At 40.5% G+C, this 26,093-nt stretch overlaps 1 long non-coding RNA gene across 1 annotated transcript in view; it reads left to right on the top strand.

Moving 5' to 3' along the window:
- Positions 1–21,201, top strand: part of LOC140712067 (uncharacterized) — a 29,551-nt gene extending 8,350 nt beyond the window's left edge. The window contains exon 2 of the long non-coding RNA XR_012093528.1: positions 20,621–21,201. This is a non-coding gene — a long non-coding RNA (uncharacterized lncRNA). The remainder of the gene's footprint in view (positions 1–20,620) is intronic.
- Positions 21,202–26,093: the final 4,892 nt, after the last annotated feature.

The following is a 26,093-nucleotide window of genomic DNA, read 5'->3' as shown; positions in this document are numbered from 1 at the left end:
GAGGAAGCAGCAGAAAGGCCTTGGGAGCTCGCTGGGTCCCCAAGCAGTCCATTCCTGCCCAGCACCACAGGGATCCATCGGGAGGGTGGCCAGAGGGGCAGGGGGTAAAACTCCACAGGGAGAAAGAATTGTCTAGCTGAACTTTGTAACAATTGGAATGGGGCAGGAAGCCTCCTAGCCAGAACTCAGGGGAGGGCACAAATCTGGAGTACAGACTTCACAGGCAGGGGAAGAACTAAAGCCCCCCCTTTTTTTTCCCACAGCTGGGAGACAGCCTCGGGCAAGTTTTCAAGCCCTTCTTGCCCTCTGCCTGGAAACATACTCAGGGATGTTGGTGGGGGGTCACGGTGGAAGTGAGACTGGCCGTTCAGTTTGCATGAGAGCTGGGTGAGGCCTGTGACTGCTGGCTTTACCTCACTTCCTTGACAACCTGCATGACTCAGCAGAGGCAGCCATAATCCTCCTAGGTACACAACTCCAGTGACCTGGGAATCTCACCTTCATCCCTGACAGCAGGTACAGTAAGACCCACTCAAGGAGAGTCTGAGCTCAGACACACCCAGCCCTCCCCCAAACTGATGGTTCTTACCTATCCACTCTGGTAGTGTAAGACAAAGGACATATAATCTTGGGAATCTAGGGCCCAGCTCACCGCCGGTTCCTCTCCACACTACTGCAGTTGATGCTTTCTGGAAAGCACCACCTCCTGGCAGGAGGTCAACCAGCACAAAAAGAGATCATTAGACCACCAAAGCTAAGGACCCTCACAGAGTTCATTGCACCCTCCACCACCTGCACTGGAACAGGTTCTGGTATCCATGGCTGAGACCCACAGATGGTTCACATCACTGGATTCTGTGCAGATAACCCCTGGTAGCAGCCCAGAGCCAGGTAGACTTACTGGGTGGCTAGATTCAGAAGAGACACAACAGTCACTGAAGTCCGGTTCACAGGAAGCCACATCCATAGGAAAAGGGGGAGAGTAGTACATCAAAGGAACACCCTGTGAGACAAAAGAATCTTGAACAACAGCCTTCAGCCCTAGACCTTCCCTCTGACACAGTCTACCCAAATGAGAAGGAATCAGAAAACCAACCCTGGTAATATGACAAAACAAGGCTCTACAACACCTCCAAATAATCACAGTAGTTCACCAGCAATGGCTGCAAACCAAGAAGAAATCTCTGATTTACCTGAAAAAGAATTCAGGAGGTTAGTTATTAGGGTAATCAGGGAGGTACCAGAGAAAGACAAAGCACAATGCCAGGAAATCCAAGAATGATAGAAGAAGCAAAGGGAGATATATTCAAGGAAATAGATAGCTTAAAGACAAAACAATCAGAAGTTCAGGAAACTTTGGACACACTTTTAGAAATGTGAAATGCTGTGGAAAGTCTCTGCAATAGAACTGAACAAGTGGAAGAAAGAAATTCAGAGCTCGAAGACAAAGTCTTTGAATTAACCCAATCCAACAAAGACAAAGAAAAAAGAATAACAAAATATGAACAAAGGCTCCAAGACGTCTGGGATTATGTTAAACAATCAAACCTAAGAATAATCAATGTTCCTGAAAAAGAAGAGAATTTTAAAAGCCTAGAAAACATATTTGGGGGACTCATTGAGGAAAACTTCCCTGGCCTTGTGAGAGACTTAGACAACTAAATAAAAGAAGCACAAAGAACACCTGGGAAATTCACTTAAAAAATATCTTCACCTAGTCACATTGTCATAAGGTTATCCAAAGTTAAGATGAAGGAAAGAATCTTAAGAGCTGTGAGACAGAAGCACCAGGTAACCTATAAAGGAACACCTATCAAATTAACAGCAGAGTTCTCAGCAGAAACCCTACAAGCTAGAAGGGATTTGGGGCCTATCTTCAGCCTCCTCAAACAAAACAATTATCAGTCAAGAATCTTGTATCCAGTGAAACTAAGCATCATATATGAAGGAAAGATATAGTTGTTTTCAGACAAACAAATGCTGAGATAATTTGCCATTACCAAATTTGAGAGAATTTGCCATTACTACCACTACAAGAACTGCTAAAAGGAGCCCTAAATCTTGAAACAAATCCTGGAAACAAGTCAAAACAGAACCTCTTTAAAGCATAAATCACACAGGACCTATAAAACAAAAATACAAGTTATAAAGCAAAAGCAAAAACCAAAAAAACCCAAAGTACACACATAACAAACTTGAAAGCAACAATGGTAAAAAGAGACAAAGAGGGACGTTATATAATGATAAAAGGCCTTGTCCAACAAGAAAATGTCACAATCCTAAACATACATGTGCCTAACCCTGGAGATCCCAAATTTATGAAACAATACTAATATACCTAAGAAATGAGACAGAGAGCAACATAATAGTGGGGGACTTCAATACTCCACTGATAGCACTAGACAGGTCATCAAGACAGAAAGTTAACAAAGAAACATTGGATTGTTTCTTGGAACAAATGGACCTAACAAATATGTACAGAACATTTTATCCAACAATCGCAGAGTACACATTCAAAAGTGCATGGAATTTTCTCCAAGATAGACCATATGATAGGCCATAAAATGAGCTTCAATAAATTTAAGAGAATTGAAATCATATCAAGCATTCTCTCAGACCACAGTAGAATAAAATGGGAAATCAACTCCAAAAGGAACCTTCAAAATCATGCAAATACATGGAAATTAAATAACCTGCTCCTGAATGAGCATTGGGTCAAAAACAAAATCAAGGTAGAAATTTAAAAATTCTTTGAACTGAATGATAATAATAGCACAACCTATCAAAATCTCTGGGATACAGCAAACACAGTGCTAAGAGGAAAGTTCAAAGCCGTAATTGCCTACATCAAAAAGTCCGAAAGAGCACAAACTGACAATCTAAGGTCACACCTCAAGGAATTAGAGAAACAAAAACAAACCAAACCAAAACCCAGCAGAAGAAAGGAAATAACCAAGGTCAGAGCAGAACTAAATGAAATTGAAACAAACAAAAACATACAAATGATAAATGAGACAAAAGGCTGATTCTTTGAAAAGATAAATTAAGTAGATAGACCATTAGCAAGATTAACCAAGAAAAGAAGAGATAAAATCAAAATGACGACACTAAGAAATTAAACAGGAGATATTACAAGTGAAGCCGCTGAAATACAAAACATAATTCAAGGCTACAATGAATACCTTTACATATATAAACTAGAAAATCTAGAAGAGTTAGATAAATTCTTGTAAAAATACAACCCTCCTAGCCTAAATCAGGAAGCACTGGATATTCTGAACAGACCAATAACAAGCAGCAAGATTGGAATGGTAATTAAGAAATTACCACCACCAACAACAAAAAAAAATGTCTAGGACCAGATGGATTCACAGCAGAATCCTACCAGACATTCAAAGAAGAATTGGTACTAATCTTTTTGACACTATTCCACAAAATAGAGAAAGAAGGAACCCTCCTTGATTCATTCTATAAAGCCAACATCACCCTAATACCAAAACCACAAAAGGACGTGTCCAAGAAAGAAAGCTAGAGACTGAAATCCTTGGTTAACATAGATGCTAAAATTCTTAACAAAATACTAGCTAACTGAATCCAACAACATATCAAAAAGATAATCCACTATGGTCAAGTGGGTTTCATACCAGGGATGCAGGGATCATTTAATATATGCAAGTCAATAAATGCGATACACTACATAAACAGAATTAAAAACAAAAATCACATAATCCTCAATAGATCATGAAAATGCAGATGCAGAAAAAGCATTTGACAAAATCCAGCATTGCTTTATGATTAAAACTCTCAGTAAAATCAGCATAAAGGGACATGCCTTAATGTAATAAAAACCATCAATGACAAACCCACATCCAAAATAATACTGAATGAGGAAAAGTTGAAAGCATTCCCTTTGAGAACTGGAACAAGACAAGGATGCCCACTCTCACCACTCCTCTCCATAGTACTGGAAGTCCTAGTCAGAGCAATTAGATAAGAGAAACAAATAAAGGTCACCCAAATCAGTAAAGAGGAAGTCAAACTGTCACTGTTTGATGATGGTATGATCATCTATCTTGAAAACCCTAAGGACTCCTCCAGAAAGCTCTTAGAACTGATAAAAGAATTCAGCAAGAGAGGTGCGCCCAAGATGGCCGAATAGGAACAGCTCCAGCCTCCAGCTCCCAGCGTGAGTGACACAGAAGACAGGTGATTTCTGCATTTTCAACTGAGGTACCGGGCTCATCTCACTGGGGAGTGTCGGACAGTTGGTGCTGGTCCGCAGGTGCAGCCTGAGCAGCAAGAGCTGAAGCAGGGCGAGGCATTGCCTCACCTGGGAAGCACAAGGGGGAAGGGAATTCATTTCCTAGCCAAAGGAAATTGAGACACACAACACCTGGAAAATCAGGTAACTCCCACACTAATACTGCACTTTACCAAGGGTCTTAGCAAACAGCACACCAGGAGATTATATCTCACACCTGGCCCAGAGGGTCTCATGTCCACAGAACCTCCCTCATTGCTAGCACAGCAGTCTGAGACCTAACTGCAAGGTGGCAGCGAGGCTGGGGGATGGACGCCCACCATTGCTAAGGCTTAAGTAGGTAAACGAAGCCACTGGGAAGCTCGAATTGGGTGCAGCCCACCACAGCTCAAGGAGGCCTGCCTGCCTTTGTAGACTCCACCTCTGGGGACAGGGCATAGCTAAACAAAAAGCAGCAGAAACCTCGGCAGAGGTAAATGTTCCTGTCTGACAGCTTTGAATAGAGCAGTGGATCTCCCAGCACGGAGGTTGAGATCTGAGAACAGACAGACTGTCTGCTTAAGTGGGTCCCTGACTCCTGAGTAGCCTAACTGGGAGACATCCCCCACTAGGTGCAGACCGACACCTCACACCTCACATGGTTTGGTACACCCCGTTAGATGAAGCTTCCAGAGCAAGAATCAGACAGCAACACTCACTGTTCTGCAATATTCTATCTTCTGCAGTCTCCACTGCTGATACCCAGGTAAACAGGGTCTGGAGTGGACCTCAAGCAAACTCCAACAGACCTACAGCTGAGGGTCCTGACTGTTAGAAGGAAAACTAACAAATAGAAAGGACACCCACACCAAAATCCCATCAGTACGTCACCATCATCATCCACGACCAAAGGCAGATAAAACCACAAAGATGGGGAAAAAGCAGTGCAGAAAAGCTGGAAATTCAAAAAATCAGGGCGCATCACCCCCTCCAAAAGAACGCAGCTCATTGCCAGCAACGGAACAAAGCTGGATGGAGAATGACTTTGACGAGTTGAGAGAAGAAGGCTTCAGTCAATCAAGCTTCTCAGAGCTAAAGGAGGAACTATGTAACCAGTGCAAAGAAACTAAAGACCTTGAAAAAAGATTTGACAAATGGATAACTAGAATTACCAATGTAGAGAAGTCCTTTAAAGAACTGACAGAGATGAAAACCATAACATGAGAACAATGTGACAAATGCACAAGCTTCAGTAACTGACTCAATCAACTGGAAGAAAGAGTATCAGTGACTGAAGATCAAATGAATGAAATGAAGTGAGAAGAGAAGTGTAGAGAAAAAAGAGTAAAAAGAAATGAACAAAACCTCCAAGAAATATGGGATTGTGTGAAAAGACCAAATCTATGTCTGACTGGTGTGCCTGAAAGTGAGGGAGAAAATGGAACCAAGTTGGAAAACACTCTGCAGGATATCATCCAGGACACTTCCCAAACCTAGTAAGGCAGGCCAACATTCAAATTCAGGAAATACAGAGAACACCACAAAGATACTCCTCAAGAAGAGCAACTCCAAGACACGTAATTGTCAGATTCACCAAAGTTGAAATGAAGGAAAAAATGTTAAGGGCAGCCAGAGAGAAAGGTTGGGTTACACACAAAGGGGAGTCCATCAGACTAACAGCCGATCTCTCAGCAGAAACTGTCGAAGCCAGAAGAAATTGGGGGCCAATATTCAACAATCTTAAAGAAAAGAATTTTCAACCCAGAATTTCATATCTAGCCAAACTAAGTTTCATAAGTGAAGGAGAAATTAAATCCTTTACAGACAAGCAAATGCTTAGAGATTTTGTCACCACAGGCCTGCCCTACAAGAGATCCTGAAGGAAGCACTAAACATGGAAAGGAACAACAGGTACCAGACACTGCAAAAACATGCCAAAATGTAAAGTCCATCAATGCTAGGAAGAAACTGCATCAACTAAGGAGCAAAATAACCAGTTAATATCACAATGACAGGATCAAGTTCACATACAACAATATAAACCTTAAATGTAAATGGACTAAATGGTCCAATTAAAAGGCACAGACTGGCAAATTGGACCCATCAGTTTGCTGTATTCAAGAGACCCATCTCACATGCAGAGACACACACTAGATTCAAAATAAAGGGATGGAGGAAGATCTACCAAGCAAATGGAAAACAACAAAAAAAAGCAGGGGTTGCAATCCTAGTCTCTGTTAAACAGATGTTAAACCATCAAAGATCAAAAGAGACAAAGAAGGCCATTACATAATGGTAAAGGGATCAATTCATCAGGAAGACCTAACTATCCTAAATATATATGCACCCAATACAGGAGCACCCAGATTAATAAAGCATGTCCTTAGAGACTTACAAAGAGACTTAGACTCCCATACAATAATAATGGGAGACTTTAACACCCCACTGTCAAGATTAGACAGATCAACAAGACAGAAAGTTAACAAGGATATCCAGGAATTGAACTAAACTCTGTACCAAGAGGACCTAATAGACATCTACAGAACTCTCCACCCAAAAGCAACAGAATATACATTCTTCTCAGCACCACATCGCACTTAGTCCAAAATTGACCACATAGTTGAAAGTAAAGCACTCCTCAGCAAATGTAAAAGAACAGAAATTATAACAAACTGTCTCTCAGACCACAATGCAATCAAACTAGAACTCAGGACTAAGAAACTCAATCAAAACTGCTCAACTACATGGAAACTGAACAACCTGCTCCTGAATGACTACTGGGTACATAACGAAATGAAGGCAGAAATAAAGATGTTCTTTGAAACCAATGAGAACAAAGATACAACATACCAGGATCTCTGGGACACATTTAAAGCAGTGTGTAGAGGGAAATTTATAGCACTAAATGCCCACAAGAGAAAGCAGGAAAGATCTGAAATTGACACCCTAACATCACAATTAAAAGAACTAGAGAAGCAAGAGCAAACACATTCAAAAGCCAGCAGAAGGCAAGAAATAACAAAGATCAGAGCAGAACTGAAGGAGATAGAGACACACAAAACCCTCCAAAAAATCAAGGAATCCAGGAGCTGGTTTTTTGAAAAGATCAACAAAATTGATAGACCGATAATAAGACTAATAAAGAAGAATCAAATAGACTAATAAAGAAGAATCAAATAGACACAATAAAAAATGATAAAGGGGATATCACTACCGACCCCACAGAAATACAAACTACCATCAGAGAATACTATAAACATCTCTAAGCAAATAAACTAGAAAACCTAGAAGAAATGGATAATTTCCTGGACACTTACACTCTCCCAAGACTAAACCAGGAAGAAGTTGAATCCCTGAATAGACCAATAGCAGGAACTGAAATTGAGGCAATAATTAATAGCCTACCAACCAAAAAAAGTCCAGGACCAGACAAATTCACAGCCAAATTCTATCAGAGGTACAAGGAGGGGTTGGTACCATTCCTTCTGAAACTATTCCAATCAATAGAAAAAGAGGGAATCCTCCCTAACTCATTTTATGAGGACAACATGATCCTGATACCAAAACCTGGCAGAGATACAACAAAAAAAGAGAATTTTAGACCACTATCCCTGATGAACATCGATGCAAAAATCCTCAATAAAATACTGGCAAATCGAATCCAGCAGAACATCAAAAAGCTTATCCACCATGATCAAGTGGGCTTCATTCCTGGGATGCAAGGCTGGTTCTACATATGCAAATCAATAAACATAATCCAGCATATAAACAGAACCAAAGACAAAAACCACATGATTATCTCAATAGATGCAGAAAAGGCCTTTGACAAATTCAACAGCCCTTCATGCTAAAACACTCAATAAATTCGGTATTGATGGAACGTACCTCAAAATAATAAGAGCTATTTATGACAAACCCACAGCCAATATCATACTGAATGGGCAAAAACTGGAAGCATTCCCTTTGAAAACTGGCACAAGACAGGGATACCCTCTGTCACCCCTCCTATTCAACATAGTGTTGGAAGTTCTGGCTAGGGCAATCAGGCAAGAGAAAGAAATAAAGGGGATTCAGTTAGGAAAAGAAGTCAAACTGTCCCTGTTTGCAGATGACATGATTGTATATTTAGAAAGCCCCATGGTCTTAGCCCAAAATCTCCTTAAGCTGATAAGCAACTTCAGCAAAGTCTCGGGATACAAAATCAATGTGCAAAAATCACAAGCATTCTTATACACCAATAACAGACAAACAGAGAGCCAAATCATGAATGAACTTCCATTCACAATAGTTTCAAAGAGAATAAGGAATCCAACTTACAAGGGATGTAAAGGACCTCTTCAAGGAGAACTACAAACCACTGTTCAGTGAAATAAAGGGGGACACAAAGAAATGCAAGAACATACCATGCTCATGGATAGGAAGAATCAATATTGTGAAAATGGCCATACTGCCCAAGGTAATTTATAGATTCAATGCCATCCCCATTAAGCTACCAATGACTTTCTTTACAGAATTGGAAAAAACTGCTTTAAAGTTCATATGGAACCAAAAAAGACCCCACATTGCCAAGACAATCCTAAGCCAAAAGAACAAAGCTGGAGGCATCATGCTACCTGACTTCAAACTATACTACAAGGCTACAGTAACCAAAACAGCATGGTGCTGGTACCAAAACAGATATATAGACCAATGGAACAGAATAGAGCCCTCAGAAATAATACCACACATCTACAACCATCTGATCTTTGACAAACCTGAGAAAAACAAGAAATGGGGAAAGGATTCCTTATTTAATAAATGGTGCTGGGAAAATTGGCTAGCCATAAGTAGAAAGCTGAAACTGGATCCTTTCCTTACTCCTTATACGAAAATTAATTCAAGATGGATTAGAGACTTAAATGTTGGACCTAAAACCATAAAAACCCTAGAAGGAAACCTAGGTAATACCATTCAGGACATAGGCATGGGAAAGGACTTCATGTCTAAAACACCAAAAGCAACAGCAACAGAAGTCAAAATTGACAAATGGGATCTAATTAAATTAAAGAGCTTCTGCACAGCAAAAGAAACTACCATCAGAGTGAACAGGCAACCTACAGAATGGGAGAAAATTTTTGCAATCTACTCATCTGACAAAGGGCTAATATCCAGAGCCTACTAAGAACTCAATCAAATTTACAAGAAAAAAACAAGCAACCCCATCAAAAAGTGGGCAAAGGATATGAACAGACACTTCTCAAAAGAAGACATTCATACAGCCAACAGACACATGAAAAAATGCTCATCATCACTCGCCATCAGAGAATTGCAAATCAAAACCACAATGAGATGCCATCTCACACCAGTTAGAATAGGAATCTTTAAAAAGTCAGGAAACAACAGGTGCTGGAGAGGATGTGGAGAAATAGGAACACTTTTACACTGTTGGCGGAACTGTAAACTAGTTCAACCACTGCGGAAAACAGTGTGGCGATTCCTCAAGGATCTAGAACTAGAAATACCATTTGACCCAGCCATCCCATTACTTGGTATATACTCAAAGGATTATAAGTCGTGTTGCTATAAAGACACATGCACACGTATGTTTATTGCAGCACTATTCACAATAGCAAAGACTTGGAATCAACCCAAATGTCCATCAGTGACAGACTGGATTAAGAAAATGTGGCACATATACACCATGGAATACTATGCAGCTATGAAAAAGGATGAGTTCATGTCCTTTGTAGGGACATGGATGCAGCTGGAAACCATCATTCTCAGCAAAATATCACAAGAGCAGAAAACCAAATACCGCATGTTCTCACTCATAGGTGGAAACTGAACAATGAGATCACTTGGACACAGGAAGGGGAACATCACACACCGGGTCCTATTGTGGGGTGGGGGTAGGGAAAGGGACAGCATTAGGAGATATACCTAATGTAAATGACCTAATGTAAATGACCTAATTAGGAGATATACCTAATGTTAATGGGCGCAGCACACCAACATGACACACGTATACATATGTAATAAACCTGCACGTTGTGCACATGTACCCTAGAACTTAAAGTATAAAAAAAAAAAAAAAAGAAAGACACACAGAAGTGACACAGTATAAATCATGGAGATAATGAATGCCCATCCTGGAGCAAAACTCCCCTTCTTCTATGGTGCAAACTGGCACTCTTTCCACTTAAAGGTGATAGCTAAATACTTTGCATACATCTTTCAGCAAATTTACACTCTTTAATTCATATCCAGCAGAAAACATTATTTTTTACTAGGATTTTCTTTGGAATTGACATGGAATTTTTCCAGTTTTATTCTTGCCTTGCCTAAGAATGCCTCTGAGACAAGTGACCATAGGCTTACTTACTTAAAAGGTGTTTAAAACAGCAGAGCCTTTCAAATAATTTTAATGATTTTAAAAGGTGGTATGGAAAGCATTTTTATTTTAACATTTTAGAAGGCATTTCCAGTATACAGTTGGTTTAAGGAAACTCTGGAATATGTTAAATGATGAAATGTCTTGTGATAATAAAGCAAATACATCAGCTTAAAAAAAAAAAGAATTCAGCAAATTTTCCAGATACAAGATTAATGCATGCAAATCAGTAGCTCTTCTATACACCAACAGCTACCAAGCAGAGAATCAAATCAAGAACTCAACCTCTTTTACAATAACTGAAAAAAAATGAAATACTTAGGAATATATCTAACGAAGGAGGTAAAAGACCTCTATAAGGAAAATTACAAAACAATGAGAAAGAAATCATAGATGGCACAAACAAATGGAAACACATCCCATACTCATGGATGAGCAGAATCAATATTGTGAAAATGACCATAGTACCAAAAGCAATCTACAAATTCAACACAATCCCCATCAGGATACCTCCAATCATTCTTCACAGAATTAGAAAAAACAATTCTAAAGCTCATATGGAACCAAAAAAGAGCCTGCATAGCCCAAGCAAGACTAAGCAAAAAGAACAAATCTGGTGCATCACACTACCTGATTTCAAACTTTACTATAAGGCCATAGTCACCAAAACAGCATGGTACTGGTACAAAAATAGGCACATAGAACAATGGAACAGAATAGAGAACCCAAAAATAAACCCAAATACTTACAGCCAACTGATCTTTGACAAAGCAAACAAAAACATAAACTGGGGAAAGGACACTCTTTTCAGCAAATGGTGCTGGGATAATTGGCTAGCCACATGTAAGAGAATAAAACTGGATCCTCATCTCTCACCTTATATAAAAATCAACTCAAGATGGATTAAGGACTTAAAGTGAAGACCTGAAACTGTAAAAATTCTAGAAGATAACACTGGAAAATTCCTTCTAGACATTGGCTTAGGCAAGGATTTCCTGACTAAGAACCCAAAAGCAAATGCAATAAAAACAAAGATAAATAGCTGGGACCTAATTAAACTAAAGAGCTTTTGTATGGCAAAAGGAACAGTCAGCAGAGTAAACATACAACCCACAGAGTGGGAGAAAATCTTCTCAATCTATACATCTGGCAAAGGACTAATATCCAGAATCTACAACCAACTCAAACAAATCAGCAAGATAAAAGCTAACAATCCCATCAAAAAATGGGCTAAGGACATGCATAGACAATTCTCAAAACAAAATATACAAATGACCAACAAACATATGAAAAAATGCTCAACATCACTAATGATTAGTGAAATGCAAATCAAAATCACAATGCAATACCACCTTACTCCTGAAAGAATGGCCATAATAAAGAAAGAAAGAAAAAAAACCAGTCGATGTTGGCGTGGATATAGTGAACATGGAAGATTTCTACACTGCTGATGGGCATGTAAACTACTACAACCACTGTGGAAAATGGTGTGGAGATTCCTTAAAGAACTAAAAGCAGAATTACCATTTGATCTAGCAATCCTACTACTGGGTATCTACCCAGAGGAAAAGTAGCCATTATAAGAAAAAGATAATTGCATACACATGTATATAGTAGCACAATTCACAATAGCAAAAATGTAGAACCAAACCAAATGCCCATCAATCAACGAGTGGGTAAATTGTGGTATATATACACAAAGGAATACTACGCAGCCATAAAAATGAATGAATTAACAGCATTTGCAGTGACCTGGGTAAGATTGGAGACTATTATTCTAAGTGAAGTAACTCAAGAATGGAAAACCAAATATTGTATGTTCTCATTGATATGTGGGAGCTAAGCTGTGAAGATGCAAAGGCATAAGAATGATACAATGGACTTTGGTGACTTGGGGGGAACAGTGGGAGGGGAGCAACGGATACAAGAATGTAAATATGGTGCAGTGTATACTGCTCGGGTGATGGTTGCACCAAAATCTCACGAATCACCACAAAAGAACTTACTCATGTAACCAAATATGACCTGTACCCCAATAACTTATGGAAAAATAAAAAAAAATTAATAAAATAAAATTAACATAAATTCAAAAAAATAAACCTAACTAATTATTTATAGAGGTGAAAAAAGGAACCCGTTTAAATAATTGACAATACTGGATTGGTTAAATAAACAATAATCTATACAATAGAACCTTATGTTATCATTAAAAATACTGGTTTTTTGTTTGTTTGAGAAAGTGTCTCAATTGTTGCCCAGGCTAGAGTACAGTGGCATGATCTCGGCTCACTGCGACCTCCACGTCCCAGGTTCAAGTGGTACTCCTGAGTAGTTGGGATCACAGGCATGCACCACCATGTCCAGCCAATTTTTGTATTTTTTGTAGAGACAGGGTTTTACCATGTTGTCCAGGCTGGTCTCCAACTCCTGACCTCAAGTGATCCACCTGCCTCAGGCTCCCAAAGTGCTGGCATTATAGGTGTGAGCCACCACACCTGGCCAAAATATCTATATATACTGTTTTAAAAGAAGCAGGTTACCAAATGGCCTTTTTGGTACTATTTTTCTAAATCATGTGTTGTATGTGTGCATGTACATAGACCCCCATGTCTCTCTCATTCTCTAGTCCCTTCCCTGCTTCTTTTTTCTTCTTAGCTGAAATCATTCAATTATATAACAAATAATAGGATACATTTGCCCAGCCATTTGTTCAATTTCTGTCCCCTCCGAGAAGACAAAAAGCCTATTGTGCATAAAACATGTTTCTAGGTCCTGAGTATCAAACACCAAACCCAAATCTAAAATACGTCCCTGTCTGCCTGAGGCTTAATTTTCAGTGGGAGAAGAGTGTAAACAGACAACCGAATGAGCAAATCTGCCATATCATATATAACCTCCTTCCAGATTTTATCATCTTGCATGTGCTTTAATGAAAAGAGCAACACAGCAAAACAGAAAAGGCCAAGGATGAAGCACAGTGAGGGGAATGGGGAGCCCCTTTTTTAAGTAGGTGCTGAGGGAGGATTTCGCAGCTGCTGTTTGAATAGAAACTTGAACGAAGTGAAGGAGCAAGTCAAGCAGGTATCTGGGGGAACAGATTTCCAGGCAGAGGGAACTGTAAGTCCAAGAATGTTTACAGAAATGGGAAAGACTGTGAGAAGATGGAGCACTAGGGGGCTGGAATCAAGATTTCAGTGTGGCCATTTTAAAGTTGAGATGCCTTCGTCAAAATGAAAGTGTCAACTGGTGTCTAACAGGCTGGTTAATCAGAAGGGATTCTCAATGAATCAAAACTGATACCACTTATAAACAAACAGTAAGGCTATATTGGAGCCTACCAGGAATGCCTATTAGAGGCATTAGTCCAAGTGGAGATATGTAGTTCTGGAGTTCCGGGGAGAAATTTATATCAGGACTGGAGATAAAATGTGGGGATTATCAACATACAGGTGGTAATTTAAGGCATGGGACTGATGAGATCACTAAGCAAGTTGGTATAGAGAAAAAGAAGTGAAAAGGTTGGGCACTGGGCCAATCTGAGGGTTGGGGAGAGGAAGAACCGCAAAAGTGAGAAGTGGTGGTGGAGATAGGACTAAAACCAAGAGAGGATGGTGTGCTGGGAACCAAAAGAAGAACGTGTTTCAAAGAAAGTGGGATAGATGTCAAGTGCTCCTGCAGGATTAAGAAGAGCCCTGAGGACTGACCACTGGATTTGGACATGGGGAGGTCACTGGCCTGGACAAAAGCAGTTTTAATGGAGTGGCAGGAATGCAAGCCTGCGTGGAGTGTGTTCAAGGCACAATAGGAGCCAGGGAGTCTAGACAACTTTGAAGACTGTGTGCTAAAAAGGAGAGCAGAGAAACAGGGCTGCCGTGAGAGAAGGAGAGAAGGATGTGGGGGCCACAAAGAGTTGTTCATTGTTTGTTTCTTTGTTCTGGATGGGAGAGATTACAGTATATTTGCTTATGGATAGAAATTGTTTGGCATGGGGGAACCACTGATTAGTAGCTAATTGCAGAATGAATCTCTGAGTAGGTAAAAGAAAATAAAATCAAGTGCAGAATAAACAGTAGGAACACGGTCAGTTCATCCCTTGTACCAGAAGGGAAGGCAGGGTATATAGACACAGATGTGGGGTTGGTAGACCGGTGGGGGAGAATGTGAAAGTTGCTTTTTTACTGATTCAGTTTGTTCAGTGATATACAAAGCTAGACCATTATAGCTGGAAGGAGCTATGTCAAGGTGTTAAAAGTGGCTCTCTCTGATAAGTGGAATTATGGGCATTTTTTTTTGCTTTTATATTTTAAATTTCTCTCTAATATCATACATCTTTTCTTAATGATAGGCAACATCTTTAAGAGACCTCCTTTTCTGCTACTCATAAGGGTGAACCTAATCTGCCACTTACCAGTTGTATGTCTTTGAACTACTTACATTTTTTTTAACTTTTCAAAATTTAAAATTTTTATTTTTAAATGGGCAAACAGTTGTACATATTCATGGAGTACACAGTGATGCTTCAATACACATAATGTACAGTGATCAGATCAGGGAACATAACATATTTGTAATCTCAAAGTTACTTATTTTGGGGAGTGGTCTTGGTTTCTTATTTGTAAATGGGGATGATAATGTCTGTGCTATTTAGTCCACTGGTCTGGAAGAATCTTAAATGAGAAAATGTATATAAAAATAACTTGAAAGGAACCAGTATGGCATGGATAGAAAATGTTCCTATTGTGGTTATTTCTGGTTTCTGTAGGGAAGCAGGAGGCAGGGGAGGGATCTAAGAATAGTCTGGAATCATCAACTCATTCCTTACAAACTACTCCATAGCAAACTACTGAAGAGCAAAAACTACTTTTCTGATTCAGATAGTGCTGCATCCTTTAATCAAACTTCTGACTAATGTTAAAAGCTTTGTGTTCAGCCTTGGAAAACAAAACACAAAACATGTTTCCTTTGCTTTTACATTGAGTTAACTTTATTATTTGACACTCTAAGTTAAAATGTTTCCTACCGAGCCAGGTTTTTCTTTCTGGCTTTAGATACATTAATTTTGAACATTTACCCACATTTTTGCATTTGCATTCAAAACCAGCCAGAGAATATATAGCCGTGATTATTCTTTTGTTATTTTTTCAAATTACTGTGATTGCATTGTTAGATATGCTTCAGCACATGGGCCCTGCTGGCCTGTCATCATTAGACAAATTCATAGAAATCTACCAAATAAAAAATCACAAGATAAAGATAAAACCACTTATTTAAGGCACTTTGTATGAATTAAGTAATGATAGTGGAGTCACATAACTCTTCCTAAAGTATAATTCTGAACTGCTTTTGTATTTCTTGGCATTTGAATATTTCATTGTCAGACTTAAGATTATAAAATAAAGACAATACTGAGTTTTTGCTGTTCTGCAATGTGCCTACTATTGAAGATAAATGCTTGTTAACCTTTGCTTTCAATTTATTTACAGCTCCCCCACCCTTTTATGGTAAGACAGTATAACCCCAGCATTAAAGAACATTTTGAAAAATGAGAAAAACACGACCACTGCATCATCTGAATATAATTATTTTCCCTTTTGTGTGTTCCTGGTCTACTTTTGTCTTTTTATGTACATAGCTTTACATGGTTTCAATTGCAGTATGCGTACAATTTTGAACATAAATTTAGGGTTTCATTTAAAAGAGAATTTTTTCAGGCTACAGCATAATTTTACGTTTCTACCTTTTGTCAAAACTTGACTGTGTCAAACAAAGCCTGAGATCAGGAGACCTTGTTAAGACATCTGAAACAACTTCAATGATCTCACTGCTCTGTGCTCCTTCAGGACTGCAGAAATAATTGATCACCTTGGGTACCTAACAAACCCTTCACAGGCCTGCAGTGATTTCATTCTGAAGGGGCCCCAGACTTGGAATAATCTTCCATAGAATCATCAGGGATCAAAGGACTCTTCTTTCAGAGCGAGAAATGCCTCTTAGGGGGTGGGTCAGGGACAGGATCTGATGGGTGTCTCTCGTGTCTTCTCAGATGGTCCTTAATTAAAATTTTGAGTACTTTTTGGTTTTCATCTTGGTGAAAATCCTATGATCTACACTGTTTCAGGATAATTACAACAATGAAACTTATTTCATAATTGTTGCTTATTTCCTGTACCATTATGTTTCCAGTTTGTGGTAGGTTGATCACAAACGTGGCCCCAATTTTCCCTGCTTCTTGTATCCATACCCTTTGCAGCATGAGTTTGCAACTATTCCCCATCTGGAATCTGGGCTGGCCTGTGTTATGCTTTGGCCAGTGGAATGCAGTAGAAGTCATGGAGGATCAGATCTGAGTTTAGAATTTAAGAGATTGTGCCCACATCCTCACTCCTTGGTGGAACACTATCTAGCTGCCATGTCCACTAGAGTGTGTTAGCCTGTGGGAGAATCATGCGGATTAGGAACAAGTCAACCCAACTGAGGCCCAGACCCCAAACCTGCTGACCACACATGCCCCGGGGGAGCCCAGTCAAATTTAGCTAAGCCCAGTACAGTAAGCAGAACTGTCTAGCTGAGAAATCATACCTAATTGCTATTTAAGCAAGTAGGTGTTTTTTGTTGTTGTTGTTGTTGCTGTTGTTTAAGACAGAGTCTCACTCTGTCACCCATGCTGGAGTGCAATAGTACAACCTCAGCTCACTGAAACCTCTGCCTCCCAGGCTCAAACCATCCTCCTGCCTCAGCCTCCTAAGTAGCTGGGACTACAGGTGTGTACTACTACAGGGTACTACATGCCCCGCTAAATTTTATATTTTTTGTAGAGGCAAGGTTTTGCCATGTTGCCGAGGCTGGTCTTGAACTTCTGGGCTCAAGTGATCTGCCTACCTCGGCCTCTCAAAGTGTGGCTATTACAGGTGTGAACCACTGCGCTCAGCCTACATTGTTTTTAAAAACTATTTATTCATTTTCCATTTTTTGTTAATGAAACACATTTAATGCATATGCCCTTTGACCCAGCAATGCCACATGTATACATGACAAATATGTATACATTACATATGTGACATGACAAAGTACAATGACTTTGGTGCACTGTTTATGATAGCAAAATACTAGAAACAGGCTAAAGTGGTTAAATAGGTTATGTGCATTTATTTATTTGTTTCTATTTATTTTATTTGTACAAATTTATGGGGTACAATTCTAATTTTGGTTATACGGATATATTGCATAGTGGTAAAGTCAAGGCTTTTAGGGTATCAATCAAACAATGTACATTATACCCATTAATTTCTCATCACCAATCCCCTCCCACCTTCCCACCCTTCTGAGTCTCCATTGTCTATCATTCCACATTCTAAGTTCATGTGTACACATTATTTAGCTCCACTTACAAAAGAGAACATACAGTATTTGTCTTTCTGTGTCTGAGTTGTTTCTCTTAAGATCATGGCCTCCAGTTTCATCCATGTTGCTGCAAACAAAATAAAACAAACAATCTCATTTTTTTTATGGCTGAGTAGTATTCCATTCTGTAGACATACTACATTTTCTTTATCCAGTCATCCACTGATGGACACTTAGGTTGATTCCATGACTTTGCTGTTGTAGATAGTGTTGCTATAAACGTGTGCGTTCAGGTGTCTTTTTTAAATATAATAATTTTTTGGGGGGTAGATTTTAAGTAGTGGAATTGCTGGATTTTATGGCATTTCTATTTTTAGTTCTTTGAGAAACCTCCATACTGTTTTCCATAGAGGCTGTACTGATTTACATTCTCACCAACAGTGTAAAGTGTTCTCTTTTCTCTGCATCCTTGTCAACAGTTGTTGTTTTTTGTTAAGTGACTAAGTAGTTGGGTGATTTACTGTACAGCAGTATTTTGGAAATACATATTAATAAAAGGTTCTAACACATTTTGGACAATTATTTTTTTCCTCTTGGGTTCCTACTGTTGCAAAATTGAGGGGGGGGGGCCATAGAGAGAGAGAACATGCCTTACTCCCATTACCACTACTTATATTCCATGAGAGGCCTAAGATTTTTTGAGGCTGTAGATTGAATGAGGAGGACTTCTAACTGCCCCTGCCCTTGAATTCTTGAGCTCAGACAGTCGACCTTAGAGCTCTCATGCTGCTTTCTTAAATAAGATTAGTGTGAAGTAGGACTACCTTTATTTTATTTTTTCCCCTTTTAATCCAATCTATCAAACCTGTAATGTATTCTCAACAGATTTTCAGGTGAGCAGGAAACCAGGAAAGATAAATGAAAAGTTGAGTGGTATTGTTAAAGGAGAAACGGTCTCTACAGCTGTAAGGTAACATCTAATTAACCTCAGATTCAGGCCAGGACTCAGATAATAGAAGTGCTCAATTCAAAAGGAACTCACAAACCACCTGAAATGTAAGCAATTCCTCTTCACATAGGAAATATGCTGTTGCTTTTGTTGTTATTTATTTTCATTCTAATTTTAAATTATTTATGATATTTAAAATTCATACCTTTATCTCAGATGTAGCATTTCTTAGTACAGCATGTATGTAACTACATAATTCATCATATAAAATTATGTCGTTGTATGGGCTTAGGTATCTCATAGACCAAGAAAGTCCCCAGAAATAGCAACAATTCTTCAACGACCAGGCCCAGTATCAGCTAGTCTTGGTCCTGTATGTGACACTGAGTTCCTGATTTCTTAATTAATGTGCTCTGATGAGGAAGTTGATTGAGTTATTTCAGGAAAAGAAAGAGGTGAACTAAATCTGCCCTTCTTTCATATTTAAACATTCATTTTATACATTTTATTGTAAATAAACATGTATACATATACACACACAACTAGTTTTAGAAATTATCAAAATACAGAAAGATAGAAGGAAGAAATCTAGTCCCTCATAATCCTATCACCCCGAAACAATCACTATGAACAGCTTGGAATATTTATTTCCAGTGTTTAAAATTTTTTCCTATACCTAATTGGAACTGCAAATACATAAACAGAAGACACTCATATAAACCTAAGTGAGAGACTGGGCATGGTGGCTCTCACCTGTAATCCCAGAACTTTGGGAGGCCGAGGAGGGCAGATCACCTGAGGTCAGAAGTTTGAGGCCAGCGTGGGAAACATGGTGAAACCCCGTCTCTACTAAAACAATACAAAAATTAGCTAGCGTGGTGGTGTGCGCCTGTAATCCCAGCTACTTGGGAGGCTGAGGCAGTAGAATCGCTTGAACTCAGGAGGTGGGAGTTGCAGTGAGCCATGATCACAGCATTGCACTCCAGCCTGAGCGACAAGAGTGAAACTTCATCTCCAAAAACAAAACGAAACAAAACAAAACAACAACAAAAACCTAAGTGAGGATAAGAGCAAAGTCAGAAATTCTTCTGTGTTTGGAAGACAAGTGCATAGCTCTCCACCCATTTCCCCCTGTAAAGGGTAAGCACAATGATGGTCACAGGGAGAGTGGTGGTGAATAGTGAAGTCGTGGACAAACAGGCTTAGCTCAGGACCTGGTAGAGTACAACATTCACCATTAATCACAACAAAAAGAGCAAATATCAATCTAGTGCTTACTACATGCCAGACACTGTTCTAATGACTTCCTGTATTTTAACTCATTTAATCCTCCCAGAAATCCCACTAGAAGCAGGTATTAGAATTCCCATTTTACACTTGAGGAAATGAGGCACAGAACCATTAAGTAACTTGCTCAAGATTGGAGCTTGGATTAAAATCCACAGATTGTTTATGGTGTCGTTGCTCTTAAACACCATGTGCTTATTTTATTATTTTCTTTATTATAATTGTCCATCTCACTCCCTCGTGGACTCCAACAGGCACACTGACCATTTAGAAGGGCCCATTTGGCACAGCTGTGGAGACTTCGTCTCACCACTGCAATCATTTATCGACTTAAAAGCATATTCCTTTGAAACTGAAATCTGAGTGTCATCCATCACAATTCATTTGTATTATTGCCCATCCATACATTTTCGTCTTTCCACTTTTCTTTCAGAACACAATAAATTATATTCAAATGGCAGTCAAGGAGGAAACTTTCCTTCCTCGTCAACAAAGCTGATCGGTGGGCACTGAAGCCCCAGGGAAGCAGCATCTGTTGTAACTCAAGGATCCCGACTTGAGCTGAGAATGAAATTAACAGGCGCAGAGTGGTTGGCAGCCCAACATTTGTGCAAGTCTGGCACATGCACACATCATTAGCAACTATGCTGGAGAAGAATGATCAAGGAGGTGAGGAGGGGAATGGATCTGATTAAAGGGATGTTCAAGAAAGGAAATTCCGAGCACTTGGGTAAAAGCTTCATAGCTAAAATGAATGAACTCGAGAGCAAAGCAAACAGCCAGGTACATTTGGGATATGCCGACAGACAATCTGGATAATTCTGCCTCTGAAACTTTCAAAACAAAGTCATTTCATGCAGTGAATTCCCCAGAGTGGCTGCCTCTTTCACTTAGCTCCTTTGGCTGTGTCTCCTTCACTAAAATGAAGCCCCCATGAAGGCAAAGATTTTGCTGTCTTGTTCATGGCTCCAATCTTGGCTCCTGGTTGATAATATTAAATTTTCATGGAATAAGTTAATGTATACTTGTGTTGACTCAAGCTAGGCAGATAAGGTCAGAGATATTCAACAGCATTCAAAAGCAATGTGCATGCTGGAAGAATGGCAGGGTTCAACTAAAACTGATTGTTTATGAAAGTGTATGGAATCAGCGGTGAAATACTGGCAGAATATCTCTTCGTGTGCCCACCACTACTGTAAGCAATGGAAGAGATACAACAGAAACACGATCATGATCAGCAGCAAACATTTGTTGAGGGCTTGCTGTTGGCCGGCCCGTTCTAAGCTCATTACTCTCGTTAGCATGTGTAATTCTCTCAGCACCACCTACGGGGTAGGTAGGTACAAGTGTAATCACCCCCACTTGACATACAAGGCAGCTGGTGCCAGGTCGATTTAGCAACTTGCCCAGAGTCCTACAGCTAGTACATGGTAGAGCTGGGATTCCATCTGCTCTGCTGTTTCCTGCCAGTCTCTGTCGTCCTGACCCTCCAGGAATTTACCCTTAATTTAAGGACACAAAAGGGATACATATGAAGAACAACAATTAAGTCTTAAACTCTGTGGCCCTGGAAACAAAAAAGAGAGGAATAAGTGTAGGCTGGTTTTCAGAGAGACCTTCTGGAAGGAGGCAGTACTTGCACTGTCTTGAATTTCATCATTAGTTTGTATATCCATCTACCCAACCTCCCATCTAGTCATCCTCTCATCCTCCCATATACTCGCCTAACAAACATTTATTAAGCTCCAACTATGGGCCAAGCCCTGAGCACTGAAGTGTGGGTTTTGTGCTGAAATAGTCATATTTCGGTTGCCTGCTCATATAGGGGGTTTTCCTTAGGAAGGACAGATTGGTGCTGTTGGTCAAAATTGAAAATGCTCACACCCTGGGTACAGCAATCCCAATGGAATTACCCATGGTGAAATGATCTGTGTTTAAGGTTATTCTCTGCAGTACTGTTTTTGACAACAAAGGATTAGAAATAGCCCACATGTTCATCAAAAGGGAACTGCTTAAATAAAACATGATAGCATACCTAAAGAGATTACTAAGCTGCTGTGACAGGAGTGAAGAAGCTGAGAGGGAGATATCTTAAGACATTTAAGTGAAAAAAGCGAAGAGGATGTGTATAGGATGCCACCATTTGGATAAAGGGCAGGGGGGAATAGAAACATCTTTGGTTGTTTATCTATAAAATATTTCTGGAAAGATACACCAGACACTGATAAGATTTATGGCTTTTGGTGGCGGGAGCAGGTAGTTAAAAGGCAAGAGGAACAGGAGGGGTTTTCACTGAGTGTCCCTTGGTATGTTTTAAATTTTGAACCTTTTTGGTAATGTATTGTCTATATTCCCCTAAAAAACACACAAACACAGTAAAACCAAAACTCATGTGCCCGGACCCCAGTGTTAGTGGTATATCAATGGTGGAGTTCTAGTTTGGTTCCTCAACTCTCCCCAGACAATTAGAAGGGAATGCTGTGTGCCAGGATGGGTTCCACAGCTGCCTGACGTTCACCTAAGTGACATATTGTTTCTGTCCTTGGCTGAGCCAGGTTCCCTCACAGGGTTCCTCTCCTTTAGCCAGGGAGCTTCTTCCTCCATCTTGTGTTTGCAATTTGGAAGAGGGTGGCCAGCATGGGCCTGAGAGGGTGACATTTGTGCAAAGACTGAAGTAGGTAAGAGCATGAGCCCTGAGGGCATCTGAGGGAAGGGAATTCCAGAAAGAGGGAATAGCAAGTTCAAGCATTAGAGGCAGACGTGAGTCGGGCCAGGTGGCAAGTGTGCCTAGAATAGAGTAAACAAAAGGGAGAGAAGCAAGAGGCAAAGACAGAGGGAATGCACATTTTGTGTGGGAGTGAGGGACGTGTGAACTGTGCTGAAATAGTCATACATTTCCTTGGAAATTCCACATCCAGACACTGCAGTTTGTTTGCTCTGCTGTTTGTTGGCACTGATGTCCCAGGTCTACTAATTGGCTTACCTGTTGGTTCCTGAGCCCCACTCCCCACCCTGCCCTCAGGTCTGGTGTTGGTGTCCCAACCTCATTCCCTGTCTTGGTAACCAGCTCTATAGCCTCGTCTCTCCCAGCTGCCACCTGGGAATGGGGACCTGTCGTGGAATCCTGATCTGGGCTAGAGAGTGCTCCCAGTTCATACCCTGCGGGGACTACAGGACCATGAAGAAGAGAGACTGGAACAGGGAATCCAGGAGCTCTTCCTTCAGCCCTGGTGCTAAGGCGGTCTTCCTGATGTCTCCCAAACCACACACCTTTACCTCAGGTAACTTTGAACTTGTTGACTTTGCACAAATTACTTCCGCATTTCGCTCAGGTGAAACATCCTTGGTGTCCTCAGAGAGGCACTCCCTAACCTTCCGATGTAAAGTAGTTACCTTCTAGCCCAGTCTCTGTCCCCATACCCGTGTAATTTCTTCGCTGCGTATATGGTTTTGTTTATTGTCTCTCTCTCCCCACTAAACACCGGCTTGAGGAGAGTCAGGGCTTTATCTAGGATCCCAACACCTGCGGGCAGTTTGGCCTCCTGTTACTTGTCTCAGTGAGAGGGTCTGGTTCTAGATTTGGTTTCTCCAAGTCAGTCCTCTGTCTCACTGAAGTGCCAGACTGACCACGGTGGGAATGGAGAGTCCTAGGAAGTTGGATGAGATGTGTGACCACACAGAATGGCATATGGATGGGGTGCTAGGAACACAAAGCTATAGCCCTGGTCCCCATCCTGAAGCAGAGGTGACAGAGACAAGAAGGTAGCATTCACCAACACTTTGGAGAAAAAAATACAGGTCCTTTCACCTGCTCAAAATTGTACTTCTCTGGTATTATTAGAGCTTTAAAATGAGTGTAAAGTGCTTATTATTTGAAGGGTCATAATTGTCATGAGATGGCAACCCACTTTTATTCTTATTGATTCTTTATTCTTGAGAAGAAGTTTGACACCAGTAGATTTGGGTTCAAATTCTGGCTCCCAAACTTGCTGACTTTGGGCAAATCAAGCCTTTCTGAGCCCATGTTCTCATTTAAGATGTGGATGGGGCAGTGGGAATGAGGGAATAATACCTACCTTCACTATTGACAGGATACAACATGTGGAGTAGAGTCTTTAGTACATAGTAAATGCTCTATGGATGTTCAACATTTTTCTTCTTCCTCAGCCCTCCTCCACACCTGCCATTATGAAAGGTAGTTTTCATGTACTTAGTGGTCTACAAGATTAATACTTGCCTGGAAATTGTGAGGACTGTGAAAATAAAGCCTATGATCTTTGAGTTCACTCTCATTTATTATGTTCTTTGATGTTCAATGTCCTGGTCACAGTTTTAACATCCATAAGAGTGCATCAATTAATATTTTTCTTGTATAGGAGTCACACTATAATTCAGCCCATTTCTTCACCAATGCACAGGTGTGTTAGTCAAAGTCTAGGCTCAGCTGCTGTAACAAAAATACTCCCAAACACAGTAGCTTAGTAATAGGAGTTTATGTCTTCTTTTTTTTTTTTTTTTTTGAGACGGAGTCTTGCTCTGTAGCCCGGGCTGGAGTGCAGTGGCCGGATCTCAGCTCACTGCAAGCTCCACCTCCCGGGTTCACGCCATTCTCCTGCCTCAGCCTCCGGAGTAGCTGGGACTACAGGCGCCCGCCACCTCGCCCGGCTAGTTTTTTTGTATTTTTAGTAGAGACGGGGTTTCACCGTGTTAGCCAGGATGGTCTCGATCTCCTGACCACGTGATCCGCCCGTCTCGGCCTCCCTAAGTGCTGGGATTACAGGCTAGAGCCACCGCGCCCGGCCGGAGTTTATGTCTTCTTACATAATAATCTGGGAAAAGCTGGCTGGGCGGAATTTGTGGCTCTGATCTAGAAGGATATCCAGAGGCCCAGGTTCCTTCTTTCTTGTTGCTCCACTATTCCCTAGGTTGACACTTCTGTCCACACTATCCAAAGGAGAGCAACACCAGTATATCTGCATTGTAGTCTGAGGGGAGAGAGAGGAAGTCCAAAGCTTATCCTTTCCTTTTAAAGAAGTTGCATCAGCTGGGCATGGTGGCTCATGCATGTAATCCCAGCACTTTGGGAGGCCGAGGCAGGTGGATCATCTGAGGTTGGGAGTTCAAGACCAGCCTGACCAACATGGAGAAACCCTGTCTCTACTAAAAACACAAAAAAGTAACCTAGTGTGATGGTGCATGCCTGTAATCCCAGCTACTCGGGAGGCTGAGGCAGGAGAATCGCTTGAATCCAGGAGGCAGAGGTTGCGGTGAGCCGAGATTATGCCATTGCACTCTAGCCTGGGCAACAAGAGCAACACTCCATCTCAAAAAAAAAAAAAAAAAAAAAAGAAGTTGCATTAACTGCTTCTACTTTTAATCTTTTGGTACAAACTTAGTCATGTGACTGCACCTGGCTCCAGGGGCATTTGCAAAATTTTATCTTCAACTGAGTGGCCATAGGCTCTGTGAAAACTTAGTAACTGGAGGTCTATCACTAAAAGGAAGAAAAGCACCAAAGATATGGGGGTGGGGCGGGGGCAGCAGACTTCTTAACACTCTTGGTCTGAATGGAATTAGATGAGGGTATGTCCGGCTGGCTTGGGGCAAGCCAATGGCCACTAGAGAAAAGCAACTGCTGACAGATGCCCAGCGCTTCCTCTGAGCCTGCAGGTGGTGGGTTTTGAGTAAATAGTGACTACATACTTTTTCCCCCTACCATTAAAAAAGATGGATGTCATCCAACAAAACTAAGGATAAACAATATCATGCCCATATTGTATTTTTAATTGTTTCATACATTTGTATCCATCTAATAATTCCATAATTGGATCCAGGTTGCTTTAGAACTCAGTTGAAGTTTGTCTGAAACTCAGAAACAAGATGTTGCAGCTCAGGAGGTCCTTGTG

This window comes from Chlorocebus sabaeus, chromosome 7, assembly GCF_047675955.1.
Source record: "Chlorocebus sabaeus isolate Y175 chromosome 7, mChlSab1.0.hap1, whole genome shotgun sequence".
NCBI classification, from domain to species: Eukaryota; Metazoa; Chordata; class Mammalia; order Primates; family Cercopithecidae; genus Chlorocebus; species Chlorocebus sabaeus.
This window is presented reverse-complemented; position numbering and strand designations above follow the sequence as displayed.